This window comes from Lynx canadensis, chromosome E2 (assembly GCF_007474595.2).
Source record: "Lynx canadensis isolate LIC74 chromosome E2, mLynCan4.pri.v2, whole genome shotgun sequence".
Classification (NCBI taxonomy): domain Eukaryota; kingdom Metazoa; phylum Chordata; class Mammalia; order Carnivora; family Felidae; genus Lynx; species Lynx canadensis.
In genome coordinates, this window is record NC_044317.1 from 40,709,049 (window position 1) to 40,720,998 (window position 11,950).

Consider the following 11,950-nt stretch of genomic DNA (forward strand, 5'->3'; position numbering starts at 1 on the left):
CAGACAGACGGCCCGCCATGTTTTAAAGGCATCTTGAACAGACAGAGGTAGCATAAGGAGGCAATGTCTCCCTCTTAAGTTGGACAATGCACCTGCCTTCTGTAGAGTCACATATTAACTCAAGACAGAGCATTGACCCAGTCAGGGGGCACCAGGTTTTATCCAGACATGATGTAGCCTTTCCACGGGAGTCGGGTGATAGCCACATGGCATGACCTCTAGACCTAATGGAAAGCCTTGAATGCCCAACACGGTCTTCACGGAAGCTTTGCAAAATGCCCAAGGCTGAGCCCAGTCTTGACGGAAGCTTTGCAAAATGCCCAAGGCCGAGCCCAGGCAGGGTTGAGAATGGCCAGTCTCGACCAGCGAGTCTCAGACATGGTGGTCTCAGACTCTTAGGAATGTAAATATTCTGAAAGTTCTTGAGGACCCCTCAGTGCTTCTGCGTAGGTGGACCATCAGAAATCAAAACTAAGGAAATGTTAATATATTCACTTAATAATCTATTTAAAAAGAACAGTAGGCCCGTTATATACAAACACATCTAGAATGTTTTCATGAGAAAAATAACAATATGTTCAAAAAATTAGTGACAAGAGTGGCGTCATTGTACATTTTTGCAAGCATCTTTTGTGATTGGCTTAATAAAAGACAGCTGCATTCCCATGCCTGCTTCCACATGCAGTCTGTTGCAATATGTTGTTTTTGCTCAAATCCACGAAGAAAATCTGATCTCACACAGCTCTGCGGTTGGAAAAGGGAGGTGTGTGCTAACACCCCTTTGGGATAATTGTGGATAATCTTCTTTAATACTACACCAAAACGCGGTAACTGGTGGTTTCTTAAAGGTTAGTTGCAACGTGGAATCAGAAAATATGGGAACTTTTTGTATTGTGTGACATTCAGACCCACGGAGTTATCTTGTTATTTGACTGAACCGTTCACCCTTGCACGGTTTCGTAACAACAAGCCTCGGTCGCTTGAAACATATTGGTCCAGTGAGATATGCAGAGCTTTCAACGCTGACACGATTTATTATACAGTATTAAAAAAAATCACGTTCATTAGTATCTCTTTAAGTATTGGAAAGCTGTCAAGCTCACGGTGGCTGATACAAGATTTTCAAAATTCTTGAAAGCTTGAATTTTTATCACTGGCAACAAATACTGTCAGTTATTTTCCTGGAAGTGACAGGATTCATTTGTTCATTTTCCAGAAAATGTCTGCCAAATAGTCAAGTTTGAAGAACCATAGTTTGTCTATCGGTTGTTCTTTCAAGTACACGGGGTGCTCGGCGAAGAAGGTGGCTAATCCAGCTCACGGGTCTTGAGATTGAACAGGTGCCTTTCCTTAGAGGCTTCCACATGGGGCAAGATGGCTCGGTGTGCTCCATTTCATGTCGCAGAACATTCAAAAGGTCTGTGTTCAAAGCCTGGGATTTAATAAAATTAAGGACTCCCGAGCCTTCGACAAGTATATTCTTTACTTTTCCAAATTCAGGATCTTTTTCATATTACATTTAATAACGCATACACATTCGCATTTACGGACATATGGGTACATTTACGTTTAATTGTGGCGAAATACATGTAACACGAAATTTACCATCTTACGCCTTTTGGAGTGTGCAGCTCAGTGGCAGTGAATACATCCACACCGTTGTGCACCCTTCACCGCCAGCCGTCTCCAGAACTCTCTTCACCCTGCAAAATGCAAACTCCGTCCCCGTTAAACGCAACCTCCCCACCTCCCCCCACCCCCGAGCCCCTGGCCACCACCATTCTGCCTTCCACCTACTGATTCGACTTTCTACGATTGGAATCGTACGGTATTGGTCTGTTTGCGGCTGGCTTATTTTACTCTACGTAACGCTGGGTTGTATCTCGGGTCGGAATTCCCTTCCCCGTGAAGGCTAACAACACGCCATGGTAAACGCATGCCGTGCAAAGCGCCTTCTTGAGCAGAAGTGGCTTTTGCTCTCTCCACACGTGGGGGGCAACGGGAGCACACCTCCACTAGCCAGTGGGTCCACTAGCGCAGCTGGGTGCTATCCCTTCGTCCAGGCGAAGGCCCCAGCAGAACGAAAAGGCGCAGAATGAAAAGGCCAATAGTGTCTTGGTGTTCTGAGGAAGGTAACTGCGGCTTCTCAGACCCCAAGAAGGTCTCGGCAAATCTGTAGTTTGGGGGTCCAGGCTGAAATTTCCATCCATGTTCACTGATTTCAACACGAGGACTGTAGAGCTCGGGCATGAGACAGTAGCGAGCCTTCAGAAAGAGGAAAGAGAAAAAGGAAAAAGGAAACGCGCTCGTGGCCTGAGAGCCCAGAGAAAACCATCATCAGCTGGTGTCTTTTCCTCTAACATTTTCCCACAAAGGCCGTGTTCCTCAACGGCTCTGCCGTTAGAATGCTAGAAAGCAGGGCGTGGGCTAAAGATACTTTGCTGGACAGATATTTTTATTCTCTCTATAAGCGCCGTAAGAACAGGAGACAGCTAAATTCAGGGCTGAGCCAGAATTTTGAAATGCAAATCTAATTAATTCTGTAGAAATATTTAGAGGATATTTGTCTTTTCATTGTTTGTTGCCTGCCACCTTGGTGCAGGGAGCGTGAGGCTCCGTAACTCTTTCCCTCCGAAGGCCTTGTTTTTAACATGTGGGTAATGCTTGTCTCCCACCAGCTCGGGGATGATTTGGAGCGTAACTTCTACTTAGGGCCTAGCAAGGGCGTGGTCTAGGGTGGGAGCCCGCCTCGTGTGTGCGAGCTGTCTTTTCATAAATACCAATGTAAATAACAACGGTATAGTAACACCTCTTATTGGACCCAGATCGGCCAGCTCTACCAAGAGGGCACCTCAAGGGGATCCCTGCATATCTCACCCTCCACGGCCATCGCACCCCCACCAGCCCATTCAATCTGCCTTCCACATAACGCTTCTCCTTTAAAATGACTCACTTCCTTTTTTTTTTTTTTAAAGGAAATTTAAATGGCCACCATTCAAAGTAAAATGAGCATTATTTGCCACGGAGAGACATGGAGAGCTATTTATTTTTTTTATTTTTTGATGTTTTATTTTAGAGAGAGTGTGAGCAGGGGAGAGGCACAGAGGGAGACAGAGAGAATCCTTGTTTGTTTGTTTTTTAAGTTTATTTATTTTCAGAGAGAGAGAGAGTGCGTGCACACGTGCGCACAGTGGAGGAGGGGCAGAGAGAGAGGGGGAGAGAGAGAATCCCAGGCAGGTTCTGAGCTGTTAGCCCACGGCCCGAGCTCATGAACCGGGAGATCACGACCTGAGCCATAATCAAGAGTCAGACTCTTCAACCCGACTGAGCCACCCCCGTGCCTCTATTTCCATAAAGGATGTTTTTCTCTACGTTACTTAAAAATCACCTTGTGATGGCCCCACAGCATGTGCACCCCTCGGGGCTCCCGGTTCTGGGGAGACCACGGAGGCTCCAAGGAGCTTGTAGAGCGAGGCTGGAGACACCTGGAGCTGTGGCAACAGCTGAGGGCTTTTACGAGACGGATACACAACGCGGCGTGTGACATCATCTGTGTTCCTGCCGTCTAAATCCTACTCAGCCCAACCCTTCAAGACACACACAAATCTTTGCAGGTGTCCATTCTGGGCATGGCAGCCGCCTGTGTCTGTGAGGCACACAGAACGGAGTTAACTATTTGGCAAATGGCGGAGCTGGGGTGGAGAGGTCGGAACGAGGCTAAGCGCCGAGGCAGAGAGGAAGCTCCTGGGAGTCTGAGCATTTGTTGGGACGGGTGGCCCTGGGCTCCAGAGCTGAGTGTCTGTGGGTCCCCTGTGCCCTGAGCCATTGCTGGACAAGGACAGCCCTTCCTTCATGAGGGCCTGAGGTCTATCGGCACCCCCCCCCCCCCCCCGACACACACACACTGGTCACACCTAACGGCTGGTCCAAACCTGCTAAAGTCATTGAATTTAGCAAGACAGGCTGTGCTGCCCTAGCTGGGAGGGCAACCCGGGCGCCCCCAAGAAAGGGGCAGGGGGTCGTCTCTTTGGGGAGCTGGATATGGGTGGGGCCAGAGGACGGGTTTTGACAGGAATAAGACAAGCAAGAGACAGAGGGAGTGTTAACCTGTGTTACCCACCGCACCTGCTCCCACAGCCTTACAAAGGGACCCTGAATTCTCACAAAACAGTAAGCAGATGTTGTCCTCTTAATAAAACACCAATCTTTAAAACCCATCATTCCAGCCAAATGCCATGGCCTTCCCTAATAAACATGGAAGGCTGTGTGGCCGGCTGGATTAATTAATACCCACAGGTTCCTGACCTTTTCCTGGTCACGTGGACAATCAGTCCCCCCAAGACAGATGACCTGCTCACACGCCTTCTTCCATGATGTATGCGTGTCCTTCTCACTCACGAGACGAGGGACAAGGATCCGGTCCCCGGTCTGGCCCGCTTTCTGTTCCAGAACTAAATGAACATAAAAATAAAAATACAGCTTGCCCTTCCCTGGCCTCCCCCATCGCACCACCCGATGGATAAGAAAAACAGCATTTGCTACAACCAAGGCAATCTTGCTCTCTTCTGTGGGGAGACATGCTTCATTGTCTCTTTCTCGGGCAAAGTTCCTACCCCACCTCCGCCCAGGAAATAGCAACCACGGTCTCTTTCTCCTACTTGCTAGAGAAAAGCATCATCCGAGCCAGGGGCTTGGCTAGAGGGTTGGCAAGTCTGTGTCTCGGTGCGTGTGTCGGGAGTAGGCATTGCCTCCAGATGGGGCATGTGGAGAGGCCTCTAGCAGCAGGCAAGTAGGACACTTCTCAGACTATGAAAGAGAAACCCATGATCGCTGTGGTTCCCACGTACACTATTCCACCCTCAGAGCTCCTTCCACAGGCACTAGCCCTTTACCAGCAGGACGCCCAGCCCTATTGTCTTCTAATTCATACTAAAGTATGAATGGCCATCCCAAGCATAACGGAGAGTAGGGCAGGGAGGGCGCTTGGATAGAAGGAAGCATCTCACTTTGCTTTACGAGATTACCCTACGTTCCGATATCACAGCCCGGGGCCACCAAAAGATAAAAAAATATCATTCGTACCATTCAGAAACATAATAGGAAATGAAACTCGCAAATACACGAAACCAGCCACGGAAACTATAAAAACATACATTCTGGAACTATTTGACCTGGGGCAGCATAAACATTGCAACTGTTTGTGGTCAAGGTAGAAAATCAAATTAGGAAAACATATGAGCCTCACCTGGTGGGCAACCTGCTCCCTCCAACTTGGGTGGGCACAGAGGAGTGTTGGAGGAGCTGCTAGAGCTCGGGTTCAAATCCCGATTATATCACCCCCGCAGCTACTTGGTCCTGATCAACTAAGTTCAACTTCTCTGCTTTGGTTTCCTCTTCCATAAAGTGGGTATACCTCACAGGTATGTGTACCTCATAGGCTTTCGTGAGGATTCTGGAAGCTAAGACATAAAGAGAACATTGTCTGGCTCCCATTAAGCCACACCTATCACGGCACCTCGGACGGCTGGTGAGGTAAACTCTATAAATGAGAACCCAAACTTTCAAAAGAAACCTCTGTCCTCGTGGGGCAGGGAGCACCCCCCTTCCAACGACCACCTCCCTTCCGAGCAACCCTCCCCTCTTCCACCTGCTCTCCAGGGGGGACCCCCTTCACTGGGTCCTGCCTGCGGAGACGGGGAGCTGAAACGGTTAGGCTTGTCTCCTGCCCTCGTCCTTCCAACCTGAGAGCTCAGGCAGGTCGCTGGACACTCTGAGTGGAGCTTCCCCACCTGCTCTACTACCTGGAAGGAGTATATATAAACGCGTGGTTCTGGAAACTTGACCCTCTAAACCTTCCGGCTCCAGGGTCACAATCAGGACCCCTGGAGTGGAGCCAAGGGGTGTGTATGTTTTAGAAACAGCCTTCCCCGGTGATCCGGATCATCTCTCCAGCTCAGGGCACCTGGTTTCGGATACCGTGACCAAGAGGGAAGACAGCCACCGCAGACGCACCCCGCCATGCCTGTGCCTGCTCCCCCTGCAGGTGGGGTCTCCCCTTCCACCACACCGCTCCCCACACCCATTGGCTCCCAGTCCTTAACGGAGAGACTTCCAGGAGCCAAGTCGTCATCCCCAGTTAAGTTTTACAAGGGCCCGGGGCAAAGACAACCACACAAGAATAATCCCATCGTGTTCAACCAGCCCCAGAAGAGGGCCGTGCTTCCTGCTGTCATCCAGCCTTCTTTCGCTCTGGCTGCCAGGAAGCTCAAAACATAAACAATTAAACTAGAGCAACCTTAACTAGAGACGCGTCGCCCAAGTGTTGTGCTTGCTCATCTGTTGTACACGTGAACGGTTATTCATTATTTGTTTGTTTGTTTCTCTTTCAAGAGCATTACTGAAATATTCCATCCAAAACGTAGCCGTGTCGGGAGCGGCTCAGCAGAGTCCCCCGGGCAAGAGTGAGAAAATCCGAGAGCTGCCAAGAAGCCGGGTGTTAGAGCGCAGCCCTAAACTATGCCAAGCTTCAGGCTAGAAGTTTCAGGAGACTGCTGTCGTAGCGAATAGTTCTTAAGTCCCCTCAACCGCAGACCGGAGAAGTAACAGCAAAAAAGGAGCAGGGGCAGGTGGGCCTGGGGTGAGAACACCCAGGTTCTAGACACAGCGGGCCCCATGGCAGCGACATCATCTTCCAGTAACTCAGTCATCTGACCTCAGAAACGGGATCGAGTGAGAATAAGAAGGCCAACGCCCCTGGGTATCTGCTGCTTGGGGATGGCCACAGGGGCGGGACAAAGGACACCAGTGTCCCTTGATCATGTTTCCATAAGGATTTCATCTGCATTTCTCCCCCTGACACCTGAAGGCCCAGCGTAGGAAGGACTCAGTAGAAGAATCCTTAAGCGGCACTCTTATCTCTAGGTTTCTGTGTCCTCTGCCCACAAAAGAAAGAATACAAACCCCTGGTCCACGTCCCCAAGGGGGCGGTGATCCAAAAATGGCACCAGCTCACCCTGTCAGCCTTTCACAGCAGGGTTGCAGCCCCTCACTGCAACCATAGAAAGTCAGAGCTATTATTTATTATCAACCCCGCTGGAGAGGTAAAGAGACGGGGGGCGCAGAGAACTTGAGAAATGACCAAAGGTCGCACGGCAACGCATTCCCAGGCCGTCTGGCCCCAGAGTCCAGCTCCTAACTGTACTTCCTCTGCAATGAGAGCCGGTGGGAAACATCAACAGAAGGGAAAGCCTCTCTGTGCAAAAGGATGCCCCTTTCAGGTCGCCCCGAGGGGACGTGTGCTCCTGGATGGTGGCGGGACCCCAGGGTGCGGCACCGAGGGCAGATGGCGCGCCCGTTGGCGACTGTCAGGGCCGTAGATGTCGAGGCCATCTCCACCCGTCCTGGTTTGGTCAGATGTGACGGAAAGACCCCCCCGGACACCAGCAAAGCCCACGCGACAACAGGGAGGACGACAGATCACATGTCGAGTGAGTCCGGTGAAGCCCGAGTGAGTGAGCAAGGCTGACCCATGGCGTACGTGCACCAGGAGGAAGGGAAGGCCCTTGCAGGCTGCTGGCAGGCGAGGCGTGACGGGGTTTTCTGGCATTCCAGTTCTTAATCTGGGTGTTAGTTACGCAGGTGCGCTCCGTTTGTGGAGCGGGGGGCCCTACTCGGTAGAATATTCCGCTGCGATAAATATCTGCCAAAGGGGCTCCCAGCGTCCTGTAGGCGGAGGCAGCAGGGAGGCTGGAATTCAAGGCGTCCACTGGTGCTTGGGCCTTAGTCAGCGCCAGCTCTCAATCCCCAAAGGAATAAACAATCCGCGATACCAAAGGCTTTCTCCCTTGGCTTTCACGCCACGGAATCGATGCGCCCCCTTGCCAGGCGCACAGACACGTTTCAAAACAAAGAAGACACCAGCAGAGGCCAGCGGCGCACATTTCCCACCGCACGGAATTTCTCTCTGCCTAGATTGTAAATTGAAGAATTGTGTGATCGCTTGGTTAACGTCCCTCCGTGCGTCCCGTGAGGCTGGGACGGAGGCTGGTGTGCGCGGTACAGGAGCACAGGAGGTGTTCTAGAAATTCGGAGAGCCGGAAATGGTGAATAAGTACATAGTCGTCCTTCTGGCCTTTGCAGAGTCTCCCTGCTCTCCCTCTGTTCTTCCTGGCTGTCTCTGTCTTTCTGTCTCTCTCTCTCTCTCTCTCTCTCACACACACACACACACACACACACACACACTGACCAAGGGGCCCCACCAGCAGCCTCCGACCACATATGTTTCTCTAAGGGGTCCTGTGCTTCCTGTTCCCCAGATGTCCTGGCAGCGAGAAGCTCTGGCAAGTGCCTCAGGATGGGACGGAGAGGGAAGGAGCCCTAGCAGACAACGCCCCAAGCCTTGCACAAGACTTCCAATCGGACGGCTCTGGCCTTCTGGACGTCCCTGCAGTCCCTGGGACTTCCCATCCTGCCCCCCCACCCACCCCCTCCCGCCACCGGCAGGGAAAAGCCCCAGTGGCTCGGACTTCCTGCTTTTCCTAGATGCAATTTTTGGCTGTCATCTCCAAGTATCTGCAGCTCTAGGTTTCACCGTCGGGTTGGCAACGTTCTCCACGTCTCCTCTGAAACCTCCAGGGGCTGTGCTCAGCAAAGCAAACATAGGCCGCCACCCACATTCGTTCTGGGTGTCCCCCACCTCTGGCTTTTGCATTGGAACCCCTGTCTCACCCTCATCACCCTACAGCTGTTCGGGTGGTTTCGGCTCCCTTCTCCGCTACCTCCGGTAAGGGGAGCACTCAGCCATGGGTGGAAAGAGGTCCAGGGAGGCAGGACGTCCGCCCACGGGGGAGCTCTGGGGCTGTAAGCGGACCCCACCCCAGCCAGCAGACCTTCTCTACCTCCTTTTCCCTTTGCGATTGCCTGTTGCACCCCCGTGTTCGGGAGCCCCTCTTGCCCCTCTCAGCACCACTGTGATTGGGTGCTCCACTGCGGGACGGCCAAGTTTATATGCTGTCAAGCACTTTATATCCCCCATAACTCTGCCTCCCAAGCCCTCCTGTGCATGTGTTTAATTTTTACAATCAAGAAGACAAATGGGGACAGTGGCAGCCCAGACACCCCGGAGGGGTGGGCCCCAGCCCTGCCTCGCCGGAACCTGGGCATGAATTCCATCAGTGACCTGAGGTTGTATTTTATGCATAACACCCCAGTGGTTTTTAAATCTCCTTAAACTTTTGATGACTGAGATAAAAGAGAAGGAGGAGGCTGTGTAAATATGGAGCCACCGTAGGGGCAGAGCTGCTGGGACCTCTATGGGGTGGGAGTCAGGGCTACTTTATAGCATCCCTTGGGGTTTGTTCCCCACTCTCCTGCCCCCCATGGCCACCCAGACACACCCCGCCATCTCCCACCCAGTGGGCAGAACTGCGGGTGCACCCACCTGTCCCACGCCGTTGTCCCTTGAGGAGACACCCTCCGAGAACAGCAATGACAATGGTGGTGATGACAAGAAGAAAAGGACGAATAAAAAGAAAACATTAAATGAAAATAAATGCATCTTTCAAAAAGGCTGGTTTTTATTGGTCGTAACTCACGATCCAATAAAAGCAACATCCTTGCTATGCAAATAGCTCTAAGCTGGGTCCCGTAGATGCCACTCCCACCTGGGTGGCAGCTCAAAGCTCCTCCCACAAGGCAATTCTGCAGCCCCCACACCAGAGCCATCGTCCAAAACTGCACCTCTGCGCACATCTCTCCCCTGCTTCAAAGAGCCATCTCCCGTCACCCACAGGCTACGCTCTATCTCGTGGTCCCTCCCTACCTGCCCACCTTCTAATAAAACAGCAGCCTCGATAACAGTGATGGCGGCCAACACTCAGTGACTGATCACTCTGTGTTGCAAGCTATGTTAGGTATTTCACAGAGATTATCCCATTTTCTCCCCATCAGCCCAAGAAGGCAGCTTCCTTTATTACACTCAATCTACAGAGGCACGGGGAGGAGGAAGCTGCCTCAAGTCACACAGCTGTCCTCAGGAAGCCATCCTGGAGGGTTTCCCTGGACGCTAGGCTGAACGCCCTGCTGGACGTGCCTTGCACAGCATTCCGGGCACATCTTCTATCACTGGAGAGAAGTTGTAGTTTGGGCTTTGCAGTCCATCTTCTTCATAGAATCGCCTTGAGACCGGCACACCTTCTGATTCACTGCTATGTCCCCGGGACCCAAGCATGACAACGGAAGGCAGCCAGCGAGAGGGTTTGGATGGACCCGTGTTGGACGTAAACCACCAGGATTCCATGAGCTCAGATGGGCTCTGGGATGTCTCTCCTGGTCCTCTGAGCTACTGGGCTGGAGACCATAATCAGGCAGGAGGGAGAGTCCTCCCTCTTCCAATTACCCCCCACTCTAGGAGATCTCGTTCATACACACAATCAGGATGCTACTTCCACAAGAAGTCACTTGATTTGGATGACGCTCAAATTCCTTTGTATCAGGAATACATTTTAAAATTGAGCCTGCAAAGGGTATAGTCCCAGTTGGGCCCACAGGTTTAACTACTATACCAAATGATGGGCATTCTACTCCTATATGAGGGGGGCTGGCAGGAAGGGCAAAAGTGAGCTTTCCTGGAGGACCCAGGACTCTGCTGAAGAGAGCACACGAACCCAGAACTGAAGCTGGACTGATAATAATCAATACCATCCAACCTAATTCAATTCATTTGCCTTGTATTGAATATGATCTTAATACACTAGGAGACATCAGCTTCTATTAGAGCCTAGGAAATCATCTTTGAAAAGAGGCAAAATGGTATCAAATGCATAATTTGAAAAACATTGTTTTCAACATCTTTCCACTTCATTTAGCATTTTGAGGAATCGAGGCTCTATCTTGTAGCTATCACACTGAATTAATCACCTTGAGACCCGCGAGAAGATAACTGGAACTCTAATTTCAGGCTGCTTTTATTCTTGGAAGATGGCCTTTTAAGTTGGAACGTGGGAATTAGTGTAAAATATCTCTTAGCACTCATAAACTCTCATACCTGTAATTTTCACTAGGCCTGGTCTGTGCTGGTGAATATGGTAACCATGTACCACATGTGGCTACTGGATGCCTAGAGTGTGGCTGATCCAACATGAGATAGATGTGAAATACCCATGGATTTCAAAGTCTTAGTTCAAAAAACTGAAGTATCTCCATAACGTTTACGCTGACTAGAGGTTTAAATTACAGAAATATATATATATGAATATATATATGAATATATATATATATATGGGAGAGCAAATAAAATGTATGATCAAAATTAATTTCTCTTGCCTTTTTTTTACTTGTGTAGCGTAGCTCCTAGAAAACTTACAATTACGTACGTGGCTCACATGGCATTTTTGCGAAACAAAGCTAAGCTGTGCAATTATATATGATGGAACAGTTGAATAACGTTTTCCGCAAGTTCTCATTTTATTTATTTACTTAGCTTTCCCAAAACTTTAAACGATTTGGAAAAATAAACAAGATGCCATTTTATTTTTTTTTTAAGTTTATTTATTTATTTTGAGAGAGAGTGAGAGAGAGAGCATGAGCCGAGACAGAGATGGGGAGAGAGAATCCCAAGCAGGTGCTACGCTGTCAGTGCAGAGCCTGAGGCAGGGCTTGAACTCGCCAACCGTGAGATCATGACCTGAACTGAAACCAAGAGTCGGACGTTTCACTGACGGAGCCCCCTGCGTGCCCCACAAGATGTCATTTTAAATGAAAACAAAAGCAATGAAAAGTGTCTAGAGAGGATAATTAAAACTGTGTAAAGTGCACATATATGTTTACATATGTAAACAGAAAGCAGACAGAAAGCAAAGTCAACTAGAACAGTCATCTCAGAGAAGGAGGACTAAAGTGTGGGTATGGTAGTCTCCTTCACACATTTCTAAATGTTCCTCAAAAAGCTTTT